Source organism: Eublepharis macularius, chromosome 13 (assembly GCF_028583425.1).
Source record: "Eublepharis macularius isolate TG4126 chromosome 13, MPM_Emac_v1.0, whole genome shotgun sequence".
NCBI classification, from domain to species: domain Eukaryota; kingdom Metazoa; phylum Chordata; class Lepidosauria; order Squamata; family Eublepharidae; genus Eublepharis; species Eublepharis macularius.
Genome location: NC_072802.1, coordinates 22,026,304 through 22,047,238, shown reverse-complemented (window position 1 = coordinate 22,047,238; position 20,935 = coordinate 22,026,304).

Genomic DNA, 20,935 nt, shown 5'->3' with positions numbered 1-20,935 from the left:
GACGTAAGAGAAATATATAATAAACTAGAACAGCAGGAGGAAAGAATTCTTCACCTGGAAGTGTCAGCTCGTTACAGAAATCTCAAGCTCCGTGGGATTGAAGAGTCCCTTATAGAAAATGAAAATATAATCAGAACATTAACACCTTGGCTATCTAAGCTGCTGGGCATTAAGGAAGGCACAAACCAACTCATAACAAAAGCTTATCGCATCGGATCTTTAAGCCAGCAGAAAAAAAGAAATATGCCGAGAGATATCATTATTGAAGTACCAGATACTAACATCAGGAAGAAAATAATCAATGAAGCAAGATCCAAAGGCTTTCTATTATTCAATAACACCCAGATACAAGTATACAGTGACCTGCCTAATGAAGTTCTCTTAAAGAGAAAAGAACTTAAACCCACAACTGAGACTTTGAGGAGAGCAAAAGTACAATACAAATGGTGGAATTACACGAAACTACTGGTCTATCACAAAGGACATCGTCTTATTGCTTCGGACTACGACTCTGCAGCATCAATGTTAAATGAACTGAACCTAGAAGAACCGATGGAAACAAGCAAACCAAGTCAAAAAAGAAAATTTTCTCAGTCAACATCTTCATCCCCTCAGAAGGGAAGTAAAATTTCAATAAGAGACAATTGATTTAGACACTTAGCCACAATGCTAAAATTTAAGGGAAGCGTTATCATAATACTCTTTATTGAAGATTCAAAACAGGGTAAGAAAGGGAGGGGGGAGTTCGGTCCTTTCAATGTAACTCCTTTTTTAGTTAAGCCCGGTAAGTTTTGGTATATACCAAACTAGTGTGTGAATAGAACACACTAGCTAAAAGGGCTTTGGGGAACAAATCTATTATTTTTGTGCAGTTTGTAACAACTGGCCAGGGGATTTGTGGGAGGGAAAGGATTTGAAATAGATCTCCCATTATTGTGATCTTAGAGCTAATCAACCAAGCGTTCCGTGGGAGGGAAAGATAAGATAACTAGGGAAAGGGGAAAGGGAAACATCAAGGGAGGGGGAGAAATTTATAAAGTTCATTTGTATTGCTAATTCAGACTTAAAGGGCAAAGTTGGGTGGGTTAGGGAGAAGGATTTATCTAAACAAAGGATTATCCTGATTTATCTAAACAAAGGATATAAGAAAATAGAACAGAGTAAGGAGTTCGAGAAAAGGAACGGACAGCTAGGGAAAATCAAATAAATCCTTCTATATTACATTCAAACTACTTAGTGTGAAACTACAACACTGCAAAAAAGAGGGAAAGAAAAGGGTAAGAGGTCAGTGGAAAGGAAATCAAACAATTTATTTTCAATAACTATTTGAAGTGTGAATAAAACACTTCACCAATAGAATCATTTCTCTTATTTTATTTTGGCCTATTTTTGTCTTAAAATAAACAAAAGAGAAAGAGGCAAAGCTTAGAAACGTCCAAGGGTAATTGCTAAGTTATATAAAGCTGAATTCATTGTTCAAGTTAATAAAAGTCTCCATAAGTTATAAACACAGAAAATCATTTAACTTTTACTTGTTTAAATTTACTTGATACCTGTACCAAAGAACACTCTAAAGATTATTTATAGATCCTATTGATATAGTCACTACTGCAGCAATCTGTGATCTCTTCAGACAAGGTTAGAAGGGAAAGTATATACACCAAGCTTAACAAGTCAAAATAAAACTTTTCAAGTGAACAGGAATTTACTAATCTATTAAAACCTTTAATACTAAGTATCCACAATTCATCTTAGCTACTAAAGATCCTTCATATAAAGCTAGCAAGTTCTTCTATAAATTGAATCCTACCAAACAGTACAAAACTACCACCTATAAATTAATTGCCATAATTGGAAGAAAATTGATTGGGGGGAGAAATACCACATCATCAATTAATTAAACCCTTATTCTCGATTTTATCAATCTACCTTGAGATAGTGCTATTACCAAATAATTAATTAAAATACATTTTAAAAAGAGGGGGGGAATTCATCTGAACAATTCATTAGATTCAATATGTCATCAAATATTAAAATCACCTCTTTTAATGTTCATGGTCTAGGTAACCCCATTAAAAGAAAACGCATTTTGGCAAACTTAGCTAAAACAAGGTCAGACATCATCTTTCTTCAAGAAACACATCTCCACCCCATAAATAGTCAAAATCTAAAAGCAAGCTGGATACACCTTCAATACCATGAAGAAGGCACTTCTAAGGCGAGTGGAGTAGCTATCCTAATCTCTAGAACCATTTCTTTTCAACATCAAAGCACATTAAGTGATCCCAAAGGGAGATTCATTTTTGTAAAGGGCAAAATAGGATCACAAACTTACACCCTAGCTTCAATTTACGCCCCAAATTCAAATCAAATTGCGTTCTTGGAAGACAGTTTAAACAAATTGACTTCTTTTCAGGAAGGTGAACTGATCTTGGGAGGAGACCTGAACTACATAGTAAACCCAAAATTAGACAGATCCAAACCTAAAAAGAAAAAATGTCAAAAAGAAACTTCAAATACTAAGCTAGCAAAGCTTCTAGACAATAACTTTCTAACAGATGTATGGAGACATTTACATGGTATAGAAAAGGATTTCACATACTATTCATCTAAATATAACATCTATACTAGAATAGATTACATTCTAATTTCCAATACAGCAATAAATAGGCTACTTTCCTCTGAAATAGGTAATATCACCATATCAGACCATGCCTGGACTAGTTGTACACTGATGGCCACCCAAGACACATTGAAACAAAAGCATTGGTCATTCAATAAATTACTCATTAACAACCAAAATGCTATCAAAGAAATTAGCAATAACATTGAGCTGGCTATAAAAGAAAACACAACAGATGATGTTAATTCATGCATCGTGTGGGATACAATTAAAGCAGTTACTAGGGGCCATATCATTTCTTTATCATCACAACTAAATAAGAAGAGAAATGTCATGAAACAGGAATTAATAGAAAACATCAAAGCACTAGAACGCAAGCACAAAAAAACTGGTAGCAAACAGACATGTAAAAAGTTATTGATTCAGCGTAAATTATTAGAAACCTTAGAAACGAACAAAATTTTGAAAAATCTCCAATATGTTAAGCAAAACTACTGGTATAACAATCCGAAATCATTGAGGTTACTATCATATAAAATAAAAGAAAAAAAATCATCCAATATCATTAAACAGATATATGATAAAAATGGGAAACTACAATTCAAAACAAAAGAAATTTGTCAATTATTATAAACAACTTTATTCATCTAAAATACCAAATGAAGAGAAAATTACACATTTCTTAAAATCACTCAAGAATTTAAAACAATTGGATGACGAACACCGTTTACTCTTAAACAGCCCCATCACACATCAAGAAATACTTGATGTTATTAAATCACTCAAAAATAACAAAACTCCAGGACCTGATGGCTACCCATCAGAATTTTATAAAAAGTTTGCCACACTAATTGCTACTCCACTAATGCATGCTTGCAACACAGTTTTAAATACCGGACAAATACCCCCATCATGGCTCACTGCAACGATCATAGTAATCCCTAAACCAGGTAAAGACTCAACTAAAACAACTTCTTACAGACCTATTTCATTACTAAATCAAGACTATAAAATTTTTACAGCTATACTAACTAAAAGGTTGAATTCATTTATTACACATTACATACACCAAGATCAATCAGGTTTCATTCCAAACAGAGATTTAACTAATAACATCTATAAGACACTCAACTTAATTTCACACAGTCAAAAAAAACAATTAGAATCAATATTTCTATCTTTGGACATAGAGAAAGCGTTTGATTCTTTAGAAATATCGTACTTAAAACAAGTTTTACACTGCATGGGATTTGGAGAGACATTCCTCAAAATAATAAATGCTATATACTCACAAGCAACTGCCCAAATAACAATTAACAATCATCTATCCCACAAAATATTAATCCAAAGAGGCACGAGACAAGGGTGTCCTCTCTCACCAATCTTATTTGCATTGGCTATCGAACCGTTGGCTATAGCTATTAGGGAAGACCCCAAAATACAAGGAATTAACATAGAGAACAATCAATATAAATTAAGCCTTTTTGCCGATGACATGGTTGTATATATTACAAATCCCATAGATTCTCTATACCCACTCCAAAATAAACTACTGGAATTCGGCTCAGTTTCGGGCCTTACAGTCAATCAATCCAAGTCACAGCTCTTTCCAATATTTCTCCACGCAAACACTGATACACATATCAAACAATCTAGTCAGTACCACTGGAACCATAAGCAAATGTCATATTTAGGCATAACCATCCCTAATAACCTTAACCAATTGATGGAACTAAACCACATCAAAACAATCAACCAAATTAAAGCAGATCTACATAAATGGGGAAGGATTACACCCTCATGGTTAGAATGATACCACCTAATTAAGTCATTTGTACTTCCAAAATTACTCTTTTTTTTGAGGGCAATACCGTTAACAATTCCACAAAAGAAAATTAAATCATGGCAACAATTATTAAACCAATTCTTATGGGGGAAGAAACATCCAAGAATAGCCTTTAAAACTCTTAAGCTAAGAAAACAGCAAGGAGGCTTTAAATACCCTGATCTAGAACTCTATCAGACAGCCACCAGACTATTCAATACATTACAAATTTTAATTACAGCAAATAAGACTGACTGGATCGCAGTCTTGGAGTCAGAACTTAAACATTGCAATATACAAAATATGTTTTGGAACACAAAAAAAGATCGACCCCACAAAATAAATAACCCTTTTCTAGAATCAATAATCAATACCTGGGATCGTATAAGATTCAAACTTATACCACAATTCTCAAGATTCTCTTCTTTTATAGAACAGCATTGGTTCCCTCCAGGGCAAACTAAAGCCTTTAAAAATATATGGCTCCAAGCAAATATGATCCGCATAATTGATATAACAACAACAAAGGGAATCATAAACAAAATAGAATTAGAACAAAAAATAAAACACAAGATTCACTGGTTTACCTATTTTCAACTCTCAAACATGCTACAACAAATAAAAATACAAGAATTACTTAAAAAGAACGCAACCGATTTTGAACTCCTACTTGATACTAAATCACTCAAACAAAAGGGATTAATTTCTAAACTATACAACATCCTTTTATCTCTCAACCAAATTAAAACTCTAAAATGCCAAACAAATTGGCACTTAGATTGCAACATAGAGCTAACACCTGAAAAACGGAGAGAAATATGGACTGCAAACATTCTAAAACCTAAGACAGTTACCTCCCAAATCCAAAATTACAAAATCATTCACAGATGGCACAACAAAGATTCTCAGGTCAAACTCCATGGTCAAGTAACAGATTCCAAAATCAAAGACTGTGACCCACCAAGGCTCAGGCAGCCAGAACCTGAGAGCTCACCAACAGCCAAATCCAGAATACCACAATTGTGACTAGCTAATCCCATGCTAGCTGCGGCCTTATAAAGGGAGTTTCTCCTACAGGTGAGGCTGGGTTCATTAAGCTTCTTTCTCCAAGCTGGCTCATCTCTGCTACTCACGAGGAGTAGATCAGATCCTGTACTGGCTCTCCTGACAGGGGGAAGGCCGTGGGCTGCCAGGCATGCGCTCCTGTGCTTGGTCCATGCCTCTGCCCTTACCCTCAGCCTTCGCTGCTCCTGGGGTTCTTTGGGAGACAGTGGCAGGACTGGCAGCAGGCAGGTCCATGCTAAGGCCACCTGTCTTGATGACACTGTGGTTGCCAAGCCTCCTGGAGATCCCCACAAATTACAACTGATCTCCAAATGACAGATTTTAACATTCTCCAAGACATGGAGGCTTCTTAGGCTGGCCTATGCGGAATTATACCCCACATAGGTACTACCTGACAATTGATGTCAACCAACCTAGAGAACTCTGAGAGTTACAAATGACTTTCAAATGATGTTTAAATAATCTCAAACAGAATGGTGGCTTTGGAGTGTGGCTTCTGTGGAATTATACCCCACTAAGGACCCTCCATATTATGATTGCCGTACCTGGAGATCTCCCTCCATTTCAGCTGAACTTAGTATGTCCTATCTTACCTAAATTGGAGACAATGGTGGTATTGGGTATTGGCAACTGGGGTGTCTGAAGCACCTCCTTACAGTAGTTGCCAACTTGGGGTTACGGGGTTTTTTTTTTTTCAAAGCCATGTCTAATACTGGGTGCTTGGAGAGAGGCCTCATTCGAGGACGTAGGTCCAGAACCAGAGACTGGATCAGCACCAGCACATGTCCTCTTGTAGGGGACAGTCTCTGCAGTTCAGGGGTGTGTGATTTGGGGTGATCCAAAGATTTTTTTGGGTTTCAGAGAGCTTATATTACCACCACTTCCTTATTCAAAGCCAAGTCTAATACAGGGTGCTTGGAGGGGGGGCACATTCGAAGACTTAGGTCCAGAACCAGAGACTGGATCAGCACCAGCACATGTCCTCTTGTAGGGGACAGACTCTGCAGTTCAGGGGTGCGTGATTTGGAGTGATCCAAAGATTGTTTTGGGTTTCAGAGGGCTTATATTTTCACCACTTCCTTATTCAAAGCCATGTCTAATACTGGGTGCTTGGAGAGAGGCCACATTCGCGGCCTTAGGTCCAGAACCAGAGACTGGATCAGCACCAGCACATGTCCTCTTGTGGGGGACAGTATCTGGAGTTCAGGGGTGTATGATTTGGGGAGATCCAAAGATTGTTTTGGGTTTCAGAGGGCTTATATTTTCCCCACTGCCATATTCAAAGCCATATCTAATACAGGGTGCTTGGAGGGAGGCCACATTCGAGGACTTAGGTCCAGAACCAGAGACTGGATCAGCACCAGCACATGTCCTCTTGTAGGGGACAGTCTCTGGAGTTCAGGGGTGTGTGATTTGGGGTGATCCAAAGATTGTTTTGGGTTTCAGAGGGCTTATATTTTCCCCACTTCCATATTCAAAGCCATGTCTAATACAGGGTGCTTGGAGAGAGGCCACATTAGAGGCCTTAGGTCCAGAACCAGAGACTGGATCAGCACCAGCACATGTCCTCTTGCAGCGGACAGTCTCTGGAGTTCAGGGGTGTGTGATTTGGGGTGATCCAAAGATTGTTTTGGGTTTCAGAGGGCTTATTTTTTCCCCACTTCCATATTCAAAACCATGCCTAATATAGGGTGCTTGGAAAGAGGCCACATAGTAGGGCTTAGGTCCAGAACCAGAGACTGGATCAGCACCAGCACATGTCCTCTTGTAGGGGACAGTCTCTGCAGTTCAGGGGTGTGTGATTTGGGGTGATCCAAAAATTGTTTTGGGTTTCAGAGGGCTTATATTTTCACTAATTCCTTATTCAAAGCCATGTCTAATACTGGGTGCTTGGAGAGAGGCCTCATTTGCGGCCTTAGGTCCAGAACCAGAGACTGGATCAGCACCAGCACATGTCCTCTTGTAGGGGACAGTCTGTGCAGTTCAGGGGTGTGTTATTTGGGGTCATCCCAAGATTGTTTTGGGTTTCAGAGGGCTTATATTTTCATCACTTACTTATTCAAAGCCATGTCTAATACAGGGTGCTTGGAGAGAGGCCACATTCGAGGACTTAGGTCCAGAACCAGAGACTGGATCAGCACCAGCACATGTCCTCTTGTAGGGGACAGTCTCTGGAGTTCAGGGGTGTGTGATTTGGGGTAATCCAAAGATTGTTTTGGGTTTCAGAGGGCTTATATTTCCCCCACTTCCATATTCAAAGCCATGTCTAATACAGGGTGCTTGGAGAGAGGCCACATTCGAGGCCTTAGATCCAGAACCAGAGACTGGATCAGCACCAGCACATGTCCTCTTGCAGCGGACAGTCTCTGGAGTTGAGGGGTGTATGATTTGGGATGATCCAAAGATTGTTTTGGGTTTCAGAGGGCTTATATTTTCCCCACTTCCATATTCAAAGCCATGTCTAATATAGGGTGCTTGGAGAGAGGCCACATAGTAGGGCTTAGGTCCAGAACCAGAGACTGGATCAGCACCAGCACATGTCCTCTTGTAGGGGACAGTCTCTGCAGTTCAGGGGTGTGTGATTTGGGGTGATCCAAAGATTGTTTTGGGTTTCAGAGGGCTTATATTTTCCCCACTTCCATATTCAAAGCCATGTCTAATACTGGGTGCTTGGAGAGAGGCCTCATTTGCGGCCTTAGGTCCAGAACCAGAGACTGGATCAGCACCAGCACATGTCCTCTTGTAGGGGACAGTCTGTGCAGTTCAGGTGTGTATGATTTGGGGTGATCCAAAGATTGTTTTGGGTTTCAGAGTGCTTATATTTTCACCACTTCCGTATTCAAAGCCATGTCTAATACAGGGTGCTTCGAGGCAGGCCACATAGTAGAGCTTAGGTCCAGAACCAGAGACTGGATCAGCACCAGCACATGTCCTCTTGTAGGGGACAATCTCTGGAGTTCAGGGGTGTGTGATTCGGGGTGATCCAAAGATTTTTTTGGGTTTCAGAGAGGTTATATTACCACCACTTCCTTATTCAAAGCCATGTCTAATACAGGGAGCTTGGAGGTGGGGGCACATTCGAGGACTTAGGTCCAGAACCAGAGACTGGATCAGCACCAGCACATGTCCTCTTGTAGGGGACAGTCTCTGGAGTTCAGGGGTGTGTGATATGGGGTGATCCAAAGATTGTTTTGGGTTTCAGAGGGCTTATATTTTCCCCACTTCCATATTCAAAGCCATGTCTAATACAGGGTGCTTGGAGAGAGGCCACATTCGAGGCCTTAGGTCCAGAACCAGAGACTGGATCAGCACCAGCACATGTCCTCTTGCAGCGGACAGTCTCTGGAGTTCAGGGGTGTGTGATTTGGGGTGATCCAAAGATTGTTTTGGGTTTCAGAGGGCTTATTTTTTCCCCACTTCCATATTCAAAACCATGCCTAATATAGGGTGCTTGGAAAGAGGCCACATAGTAGGGCTTAGGTCCAGAACCAGAGACTGGATCAGCACCAGCACATGTCCTCTTGTAGGGGACAGTCTCTGCAGTTCAGGGGTGTGTGATTTGGGGTGATCCAAAAATTGTTTTGGGTTTCAGAGGGCTTATATTTTCACTAATTCCTTATTCAAAGCCATGTCTAATACTGGGTGCTTGGAGAGAGGCCTCATTTGCGGCCTTAGGTCCAGAACCAGAGACTGGATCAGCACCAGCACATGTCCTCTTGTAGGGGACAGTCTGTGCAGTTCAGGGGTGTGTTATTTGGGGTCATCCAAAGATTGTTTTGGGTTTCAGAGGGCTTATATTTTCATCACTTACTTATTCAAAGCCATGTCTAATACAGGGTGCTTGGAGAGAGGCCACATTCGAGGACTTAGGTCCAGAACCAGAGACTGGATCAGCACCAGCACATGTCCTCTTGTAGGGGACAGTATCTGGAGTTCAGGGGTGTGTGATTTGGGGTAATCCAAAGATTGTTTTGGGTTTCAGAGGGCTTATATTTTCCCCACTTCCATATTCAAAGCCATGTCTAATACAGGGTGCTTCGAGGGAGGCCACATTTGAGGCCTTAGGTCCAGAACCAGAGACTGGATCAGCACCAGCACATGTCCTCTTGTAGGGGACAGTCTCTGGAGTTCAGGGGTGTGTGATTTGGGGTGATCCAAAGATTGTTTTGGGTTTCAGAGGGCTTATATTTTCCCCACTTCCATATTCAAAGCCATGTCTAATACAGGGTGCTTGGAGAGAGGCCACATTCGAGGCCTTAGGTCCAGAACCAGAGACTGGATCAGCACCAGCACATGTCCTCTTGCAGCGGACAGTCTCTGGAGTTGAGGGGTGTATGATTTGGGATGATCCAAAGATTGTTTTGGGTTTCAGAGGGCTTATATTTTCCCCACTTCCATATTCAAAGCCATGTCTAATATAGGGTGCTTGGAAAGAGGCCACATAGTAGGGCTTAGGTCCAGAACCAGAGACTGGATCAGCACCAGCACATGTCCTCTTGTAGGGGACAGTCTCTGCAGTTCAGGGGTGTGTGATTTGGGGTGATCCAAAGATTGTTTTGGGTTTCAGAGGGCTTATATTTTCCCCACTTCCATATTCAAAGCCATGTCTAATACTGGGTGCTTGGAGAGAGGCCTCATTTGCGGCCTTAGGTCCAGAACCAGAGACTGGATCAGCACCAGCACATGTCCTCTTGTAGGGGACAGTCTGTGCAGTTCAGGTGTGTATGATTTGGGGTGATCCAAAGATTGTTTTGGGTTTCAGAGTGCTTATATTTTCACCACTTCCGTATTCAAAGCCATGTCTAATACAAGGTGCTTCGAGGCAGGCCACATAGTAGAGCTTAGGTCCAGAACCAGAGACTGGATCAGCACCAGCACATGTCCTCTTGTAGGGGACAATCTCTGGAGATCAGGGGTGTGTGATTCGGGGTGATCCAAAGATTTTTTTGGGTTTCAGAGAGGTTATATTACCACCACTTCCTTATTCAAAGCCATGTCTAATACAGGGTGCTTGGAGGGGGGGGCACATTCGAGGACTTAGGTCCAGAACCAGAGACTGGATCAGCACCAGCACATGTCCTCTTGTAGGGGACAGTCTCTGGAGTTCAGGGGTGTGTGATATGGGATGATCCAAAGATTTTTTTTGGGTTTCAGAGGGCTTATATTTTCACCACTTCCTTATTCAAAGCCATGTCTAATACAGGGTGCTTGGAGAGAGGCCACATTCGCGGCCTTAGGTCCAGAACCAGAGCCTGGATCAGCACCAGCACATGTCCTCTTGTAGGGGACTGTCTCTGGAGTTCAAGAGTGTGTGATTCGGGGTGATCCAAAGATTGTTTTGGGTTTCAGAAGGCTTATATTTTCACCACTTCCGTATTCAAAGCCATGTCTAATACAGGGTGCTTGGAGGGAGGCCACATTCGAGGACTTAGGTCCAGAACTAGAGACTGGATCAGCACCAGCACATGTCCTCTTGTAGGCGACAGTCTCTGGAGTTCAGGGGTGTATGATTTGGGGTGATCCAAAGATTGTTTTGGGTTTCAGAGTGCTTATATTTTCACCACTTCCGTATTCAAAGCCATGTCTAATACAGGGTGCTTCGAGGGAGGCCACATAGTAGGGCTTAGGTCCAGAACCAGAGACTGGATCAGCACCAGCACATGTCCTCTTGTAGGGGACAGTCTCTGCAGTTCAGGGGTGTGTGATTTGGGGTGATCCAAAGATTGTTTTGGGTTTCAGAGGGCTTATATTTTCACCAATTCCTTATTCAAAGCCATGTCTAATACTGGGTGCTTGGAGAGAGGCCTCATTTGCGGCCTTAGGTCCAGAACCAGAGACTGGATCAGCACCAGCACATGTCCTCTTGTAGGGGACAGTATCTGGAGTTCAGGGGTGTATGATTTGGGGAGATCCAAAGATTGTTTTGGGTTTCAGAGTGCTTATATTTTCACCACTTCCGTATTCAAAGCCATGTCTAATACAGGGTGCTACGAGGGAGGCCACATAGTAGGGCTTAGGTCCAGAACCAGAGATTGGATCAGCACCAGCACATGTCCTCTTGTAGGGGACAGTCTCTGCAGTTCAGGGGTGTGTGATTTGGGGTGATCCAAAGATTGTTTTGGGTTTCAGAGGGCTTATATTTTCATCACTTACTTATTCAAAGCCATGTCTAATACAGGGTGCTTGGAGAGAGGCCACATTCGAGGACTTAGGTCCAGAACCAGAGACTGGATTAGCACCAGCACATGTCCTCTTGTAGGGGACAGTCTCTGGAGTTCAGGGGTGTGTGATTTGGGGTGATCCAAAGATTGTTTTGGGTTTCAGAGGGCTTATATTTTCCCCACTTCCATAATCAAAGCAATGTCTAATATAGGGTGCTTGGAAAGAGGCCACATTTGAGGCCTTAGGTCCAGAACCAGAGACTATATCAGCACCAGCACATGTCCTCTTGTAAGGGACAGTATCTGGAATTCAGGTGTGTATGATTTGGGGTGATCCAAAGATTGTTTTGGGTTTCAGAGTGCTTATATTTTCACCACTTCCGTATTCAAAGCCATGTCTAATACAGGGTGCTTCGAGGGAGGCCACATAGTAGAGCTTAGGTCCAGAACCAGAGACTGGATCAGCACCAGCACATGTCCTCTTGTAGGGGACAATCTCTGGAGTTCAGGGGTGTGTGATTCGGGGTGATCCAAAGATTTTTTTGGGTTTCAGAGAGGTTATATTACCACCACTTCCTTATTAAAAGCCATGTCTAATACAGGGTGTTTGGAGGGGGGGGGGCACATTCGAGGACTTAGGTCCAGAACCAGAGACTGGATCAGCACCAGCACATGTCCTCTTGTAGGCGACAGTCTCTGGAGTTCAGGGGTGTGTGATTTGGGATGATCCAAAGATTTTTTTTGGGTTTCAGAGGGCTTATATTTTCACCACTTCCTTATTCAAAGCCATGTCTAATACTGGGTGCTTGGAGAGAGGCCTCATTCGCGGCCTTAGGTCCAGAACCAGAGCCTGGATCAGCACCAGCACATGTCCTCTTGTAGGGGACTGTCTCTGGAGTTCAGGAGTGTGTGATTCGGGGTGATCCAAAGATTGTTGTGGGTTTCAGAAGGCTTATATTTTCACCACTTCCGTATTCAAAGCCATGTCTAATACAGGGTGCTTGGAGGGAGGCCACATTCGAGGACTTAGGTCCAGAACCAGAGACTGGATCAGCACCAGCACATGTCCTCTTGTAGGCGACAGTCTCTGCGGTTCAGGTGTGTGTGATTTGGGGTGATCCAAAGATTGTTTTGGGTTTCAGAGGGATTATATTTTCCCCACTGCCATATTCAAAGCCATGTCTAATATAGGGTGCTTGGAAAGAGGCCACATTTGAGGCCTTAGGTCCAGAACCAGAGACAGGATCAGCACCAGCACATGTCCTCTTGTAGGGGACAGTATCTGGAGTTCAGGGGTGTATGATTTGGGGAGATCCAAAGATTGTTTTGGGTTTCAGAGTGCTTATATTTTCATCACTTCCGTATTCAAAGCCATGTCTAATACAGGGTGCTTCGAGGGAGGCCACATAATAGGGCTTAGGTCCAGAACCAGAGACTGGATCAGCACCAGTACATGTCCTCTTGTAGGGGACAGTCTCTGCAGTTCAGGGGTGTGTGATTTGGGGTTATCCAAAGATTGTTTTGGTTTTAGAGGGCTTATATTTTCACCACTTCCTTATTCAAAGCCATTTCTAATACTGGGTGCTTGGAGAGAGGCCACATTCGCGGCCTTAGGTCCAGAACCAGAGCCTGGATCAGCACCAGCACATGTCCTCTTGTAGGGGACTGTCTCTGGAGTTCAGGAGTGTGTGATTCGGGGTGATCCAAAGATTGTTGTGGGTTTCAGAAGGCTTATATTTTCACCACTTCCGTATTCAAAGCCATGTCTAATACAGGGTGCTTGGAGGGAGGCCACATTTGAGGCCTTAGGTCCAGAACCAGAGACTGGATCAGCACCAGCACATGTCCTCTTGTAGGGGACAGTATCTGGAGTTCAGGGGTGTATGATTTGGGGAGATCCAAAGATTGTTTTGGGTTTCAGAGTGCTTATATTTTCACCACTTCCGTATTCAAAGCCATGTCTAATACAGGGTGCTTCGAGGGAGGCCACATAGTAGGGCTTAGGTCCAGAACCAGAGACTGGATCAGCACCAGCACATGTCCTCTTGTAGGGGACAGTCTCTGCAGTTCAGGGGTGTGTGATTTGGGGTGATCCAAAGATTGTTTTGGGTTTCAGAGGGCTTATATTTTCACCAATTCCTTATTCAAAGCCATGTCTAATACAGGGTGCTTGGAGAGAGGCCTCATTTGCGGCTTTAGGTCCAGAACCAGAGACTGGATCAGCACCAGCACATGTCCTCTTGTAGGGGACAGTCTGTGCAGTTCAGGGGTGTGTTATTTGGGGTGATCCAAAGATTGTTTTGGGTTTCAGAGGGCTTATATTTTCATCACTTACTTATTCAAAGCCATGTCTAATATAGGGTGCTTGGAGAGAGGCCACATTCGAGGACTTAGGTCCAGAACCAGAGACTGGATTAGCACCAGCACATGTCCTCTTGTAGGGGACAGTCTCTGGAGTTCAGGGGTGTGTGATTTGGGGTGATCCAAAGATTATTTTGGGTTTCAGAGGGCTTATATTTTCCCCACTTCCATATTCAAAGCCATGTCTAATACTGGGTGCTTGGAAAGAGGCCACATTTGAGGCCTTAGGTCCAGAACCAGAGACTGGATCAGCACCAGCACATGTCCTCTTGTAGGGGACAGTATCTGGAGTTCAGGGGTGTATGATTTGGGGTGATCCAAAGATTGTTTTGGGTTTCAGAGTGCTTATATTTTCACCACTTCCGTATTCAAAGCCATGTCTAATACAGGGTGCTTCAAGGCAGGCCACATAGTAGAGCTTAGGTCCAGAACCAGAGACTGGATCAGCACCAGCACATGTCCTCTTGTAGGGGATAGTCTCTGCAGTTCAGGGGTGTGTGATTTGGGGTGATCCAAAGATTGTTTTGGGTTTCAGAGGGCTTATATTTTCACCAATTCCTTATTCAAAGCCATGTCTAATACTGGGTGCTTGGAGAGAGGCCTCATTTGCGGCTTTAGGTCCAGAACCAGAGACTGGATCAGCACCAGCACATGTCCTCTTGTAGGGGACAGTCTGTGCAGTTCAGGGGTGTGTTATTTGGGGTGATCCAAAGATTGTTTTGGGTTTCAGAGGGCTTATATTTTCATCACTTACTTATTCAAAGCCATGTCTAATATAGGGTGCTTGGAGAGAGGCCACATTCGAGGACTTAGGTCCAGAACCAGAGACTGGATCAGCACCAGCACATGTCCTCTTGTAGGCGACAGTCTCTGCGGTTCAGGTGTGTGTGATTTGGGGTGATCCAAAGATTGTTTTGGGTTTCAGAGGGATTATATTTTCCCCACTGCCATATTCAAAGCCATGTCTAATATAGGGTGCTTGGAAAGAGGCCACATTTGAGGCCTTACGTCCAGAACCAGAGACAGGATCAGCACCAGCACATGTCCACTTGTAGGGGACAGTATCTGGAGTTCAGGGGTGTATGATTTGGGGAGATCCAAAGATTGTTTTGGGTTTCAGAGTGCTTATATTTTCACCACTTCCGTATTCAAAGCCATGTCTAACACAGGGTGCTTGGAAAGAGGCCACATTTGAGGCCTTACGTCCAGAACCAGAGACAGGATCAGCACCAGCACATGTCCTCTTGCAGCGGACAGTCTCTGGAGTTGAGGGGTGTATGATTTGGGATGATCCAAAGATTGTTTTGGGTTTCAGAGGGCTTATATTTTCCCCACTTCCATATTCAAAGCCATGTCTAATATAGGGTGCTTGGAGAGAGGCCACATAGTAGGGCTTAGGTCCAGAACCAGAGACTGGATCAGCACCAGCACATGTCCTCTTGTAGGGGACAGTCTCTGCAGTTCAGGGGTGTGTGATTTGGGGTGATCCAAAGATTGTTTTGGGTTTCAGAGGGCTTATATTTTCCCCACTTCCATATTCAAAGCCATGTCTAATACTGGGTGCTTGGAGAGAGGCCTCATTTGCGGCCTTAGGTCCAGAACCAGAGACTGGATCAGCACCAGCACATGTCCTCTTGTAGGGGACAGTCTGTGCAGTTCAGGTGTGTATGATTTGGGGTGATCCAAAGATTGTTTTGGGTTTCAGAGTGCTTATATTTTCACCACTTCCGTATTCAAAGCCATGTCTAATACAGGGTGCTTCGAGGCAGGCCACATAGTAGAGCTTAGGTCCAGAACCAGAGACTGGATCAGCACCAGCACATGTCCTCTTGTAGGGGACAATCTCTGGAGTTCAGGGGTGTGTGATTCGGGGTGATCCAAAGATTTTTTTGGGTTTCAGAGAGGTTATATTACCACCACTTCCTTATTCAAAGCCATGTCTAATACAGGGAGCTTGGAGGTGGGGGCACATTCGAGGACTTAGGTCCAGAACCAGAGACTGGATCAGCACCAGCACATGTCCTCTTGTAGGGGACAGTCTCTGGAGTTCAGGGGTGTGTGATATGGGGTGATCCAAAGATTGTTTTGGGTTTCAGAGGGCTTATATTTTCCCCACTTCCATATTCAAAGCCATGTCTAATACAGGGTGCTTGGAGAGAGGCCACATTCGAGGCCTTAGGTCCAGAACCAGAGACTGGATCAGCACCAGCACATGTCCTCTTGCAGCGGACAGTCTCTGGAGTTCAGGGGTGTGTGATTTGGGGTGATCCAAAGATTGTTTTGGGTTTCAGAGGGCTTATTTTTTCCCCACTTCCATATTCAAAACCATGCCTAATATAGGGTGCTTGGAAAGAGGCCACATAGTAGGGCTTAGGTCCAGAACCAGAGACTGGATCAGCACCAGCACATGTCCTCTTGTAGGGGACAGTCTCTGCAGTTCAGGGGTGTGTGATTTGGGGTGATCCAAAAATTGTTTTGGGTTTCAGAGGGCTTATATTTTCACTAATTCCTTATTCAAAGCCATGTCTAATACTGGGTGCTTGGAGAGAGGCCTCATTTGCGGCCTTAGGTCCAGAACCAGAGACTGGATCAGCACCAGCACATGTCCTCTTGTAGGGGACAGTCTGTGCAGTTCAGGGGTGTGTTATTTGGGGTCATCCAAAGATTGTTTTGGGTTTCAGAGGGCTTATATTTTCATCACTTACTTATTCAAAGCCATGTCTAATACAGGGTGCTTGGAGAGAGGCCACATTCGAGGACTTAGGTCCAGAACCAGAGACTGGATCAGCACCAGCACATGTCCTCTTGTAGGGGACAGTATCTGGAGTTCAGGGGTGTGTGATTTGGGGTAATCCAAAGATTGTTTTGGGTTTCAGAGGGCTTATATTTTCCCCACTTCCATATTCAAAGCCATGTCTAATACAGGGTGCTTCGAGGGAGGCCACATTTGAGGCCTTAGGTCCAGAACCAGAGACTGGATCAGCACCAGCACATGTCCTCTTGTAGGGGACAGTCTCTGGAGTTCAGGGGTGTGTGATTTGGGGTGATCCAAAGATTGTTTTGGGTTTCAGAGGGCTTATATTTTCCCCACTTCCATATTCAAAGCCATGTCTAATACAGGGTGCTTGGAGAGAGGCCACATTCGAGGCCTTAGGTCCAGAACCAGAGACTGGATCAGCACCAGCACATGTCCTCTTGCAGCGGACAGTCTCTGGAGTTGAGGGGTGTATGATTTGGGATGATCCAAAGATTGTTTTGGGTTTCAGAGGGCTTATATTTTCCCCACTTCCATATTCAAAGCCATGTCTAATATAGGGTGCTTGGAAAGAGGCCACATAGTAGGGCTTAGGTCCAGAACCAGAGACTGGATCAGCACCAGCACATGTCCTCTTGTAGGGGACAGTCTCTGCAGTTCAGGGGTGTGTGATTTGGGGTGATCCAAAGATTGTTTTGGGTTTCAGAGGGCTTATATTTTCCCCACTTCCATATTCAAAGCCATGTCTAATACTGGGTGCTTGGAGAGAGGCCTCATTTGCGGCCTTAGGTCCAGAACCAGAGACTGGATCAGCACCAGCACATGTCCTCTTGTAGGGGACAGTCTGTGCAGTTCAGGTGTGTATGATTTGGGGTGATCCAAAGATTGTTTTGGGTTTCAGAGTGCTTATATTTTCACCACTTCCGTATTCAAAGCCATGTCTAATACAAGGTGCTTCGAGGCAGGCCACATAGTAGAGCTTAGGTCCAGAACCAGAGACTGGATCAGCACCAGCACATGTCCTCTTGTAGGGGACAATCTCTGGAGATCAGGGGTGTGTGATTCGGGGTGGTCCAAAGATTTTTTTGGGTTTCAGAGAGGTTATATTACCACCACTACCTTATTCAAAGCCATGTCTAATACAGGGTGCTTGGAGGGGGGGGCACATTCGAGGACTTAGGTCCAGAACCAGAGACTGGATCAGCACCAGCACATGTCCTCTTGTAGGGGACAGTCTCTGGAGTTCAGGGGTGTGTGATATGGGATGATCCAAAGATTTTTTTTGGGTTTCAGAGGGCTTATATTTTCACCACTTCCTTATTCAAAGCCATGTCTAATACAGGGTGCTTGGAGAGAGGCCACATTCGCGGCCTTAGGTCCAGAACCAGAGCCTGGATCAGCACCAGCACATGTCCTCTTGTAGGGGACTGTCTCTGGAGTTCAAGAGTGTGTGATTCGGGGTGATCCAAAGATTGTTTTGGGTTTCAGAAGGCTTATATTTTCACCACTTCCGTATTCAAAGCCATGTCTAATACAGGGTGCTTGGAGGGAGGCCACATTCGAGGACTTAGGTCCAGAACTAGAGACTGGATCAGCACCAGCACATGTCCTCTTGTAGGCGACAGTCTCTGGAGTTCAGGGGTGTATGATTTGGGGTGATCCAAAGATTGTTTTGGGTTTCAGAGTGCTTATATTTTCACCACTTCCGTATTCAAAGCCATGTCTAATACAGGGTGCTTCGAGGGAGGCCACATAGTAGGGCTTAGGTCCAGAACCAGAGACTGGATCAGCACCAGCACATGTCCTCTTGTAGGGGACAGTCTCTGCAGTTCAGGGGTGTGTGATTTGGGGTGATCCAAAGATTGTTTTGGGTTTCAGAGGGCTTATATTTTCACCAATTCCTTATTCAAAGCCATGTCTAATACTGGGTGCTTGGAGAGAGGCCTCATTTGCGGCCTTAGGTCCAGAACCAGAGACTGGATCAGCACCAGCACATGTCCTCTTGTAGGGGACAGTATCTGGAGTTCAGGGGTGTATGATTTGGGGAGATCCAAAGATTGTTTTGGGTTTCAGAGTGCTTATATTTTCACCACTTCCGTATTCAAAGCCATGTCTAATATAGGGTGCTTGGAAAGAGGCCACATTTGAGGCCTTACGTCCAGAACCAGAGACAGGATCAGCACCAGCACATGTCCTCTTGTAGGGGACAGTATCTGGAGTTCAGGGGTGTATGATTTGGGGAGATCCAAAGATTGTTTTGGGTTTCAGAGTGCTTATATTTTCACCACTTCCGTATTCAAAGCCATGTCTAATACAGGGTGCTACGAGGGAGGCCACATAGTAGGGCTTAGGTCCAGAACCAGAGACTGGATCAGCACCAGCACATGTCCTCTTGTAGGGGACAGTCTCTGCAGTTCAGGGGTGTGTGATTTGGGGTGATCCAAAGATTGTTTTGGGTTTCAGAGGGCTTATATTTTCACCACTTCCGTATTCAAAGCCATGTCTAATACAGGGTGCTTCGAGGGAGGCCACATAGTAGAGCTTAGATCCAGAACCAGAGACTGGATCAGCACCAGCACATGTCCTCTTGTAGGGGACAATCTCTGGAGTTCAGGGGTGTGTGATTCGGGGTGATCCAAAGATTTTTTTGGGTTTCAGAGAGGTTATATTACCACCACTTCCTTATTCAAAGCCATGTCTAATACAGGGTGCTTGGAGGGGGGGGGGCACATTCGCGGCCTTAGGTCCAGAACCAGAGCCTGGATCAGCACCAGAACATGTCCTCTTGTAGGGGACTGTCTCTGGAGTTCAGGAGTGTGTGATTCGGGGTGATCCAAAGATTGTTGTGGGTTTCAGAAGGCTTATATTTTCACCACTTCCGTATTCAAAGCCATGTCTAATACAGGGTGCTTGGAGGGAGGCCACATTCGAGGACTTAGGTCCAGAACCAGAGACTGGATCAGCACCAGCACATGTCCTCTTGTAGGCGACAGTCTCTGCGGTTCAGGTGTGTGTGATTTGGGGTGATCCAAAGATTGTTTTGGGTTTCAGAGGGATTATATTTTCCCCACTGCCATATTCAAAGCCATGTCTAATATAGGGTGCTTCGAGGGAGGCCACATAATAGGGCTTAGGTCCAGAACCAGAGACTGGATCAGCACCAGTACATGTCCTCTTGTAGGGGACAGTCTCTGCAGTTCAGGGGTGTGTGATTTGGGGTTATCCAAAGATTGTTTTGGGTTTCAGAGGGCTTATATTTTCACCACTTCCTTATTCAAAGCCATTTCTAATACTGGGTGCTTGGAGAGAGGCCACATTCGCGGCCTTAGGTCCAGAACCAGAGCCTGGATCAGCACCAGCACATGTCCTCTTGTAGGGGACTGTCTCTGGAGTTCAGGAGTGTGTGATTCGGGGTGATCCAAAGATTGTTGTGGGTTTCAGAAGGCTTATATTTTCACCACTTCCGTATTCAAAGCCATGTCTAATACAGGGTGCTTGGAGGGAGGCCACATTTGAGGCCTTAGGTCCAGAACCAGAGACTGGATCAGCACCAGCACATGTCCTCTTGTAGGGGACAGTATCTGGAGTTCAGGGGTGTATGATTTGGGGAGATCCAAAGATTGTTTTGGGTTTCAGAGTGCTTATATTTTCACCACTTCCGTATTCAAAGCCATGTCTAATACAGGGTGCTTCGAGGGAGGCCACATAGTAGGGCTTAGGTCCAGAACCAGAGACTGGATCAGCACCAGCACATGTCCTCTTGTAGGGGACAGTCTCTGCAGTTCAGGGGTGTGTGATTTGGGGTGATCCAAAGATTGTTTTGGGTTTCAGAGGGCTTATATTTTCACCAATTCCTTATTCAAAGCCATGTCTAATACTGGGTGCTTGGAGAGAGGCCTCATTTGCGGCTTTAGGTCCAGAACCAGAGACTGGATCAGCACCAGCACATGTCCTCTTGTAGGGGACAGTCTGTGCAGTTCAGGGGTGTGTTATTTGGGGTGATCCAAAGATTGTTTTGGGTTTCAGAGGGCTTATATTTTCATCACTTACTTATTCAAAGCCATGTCTAATATAGGGTGCTTGGAGAGAGGCCACATTCGAGGACTTAGGTCCAGAACCAGAGACTGGATTAGCACCAGCACATG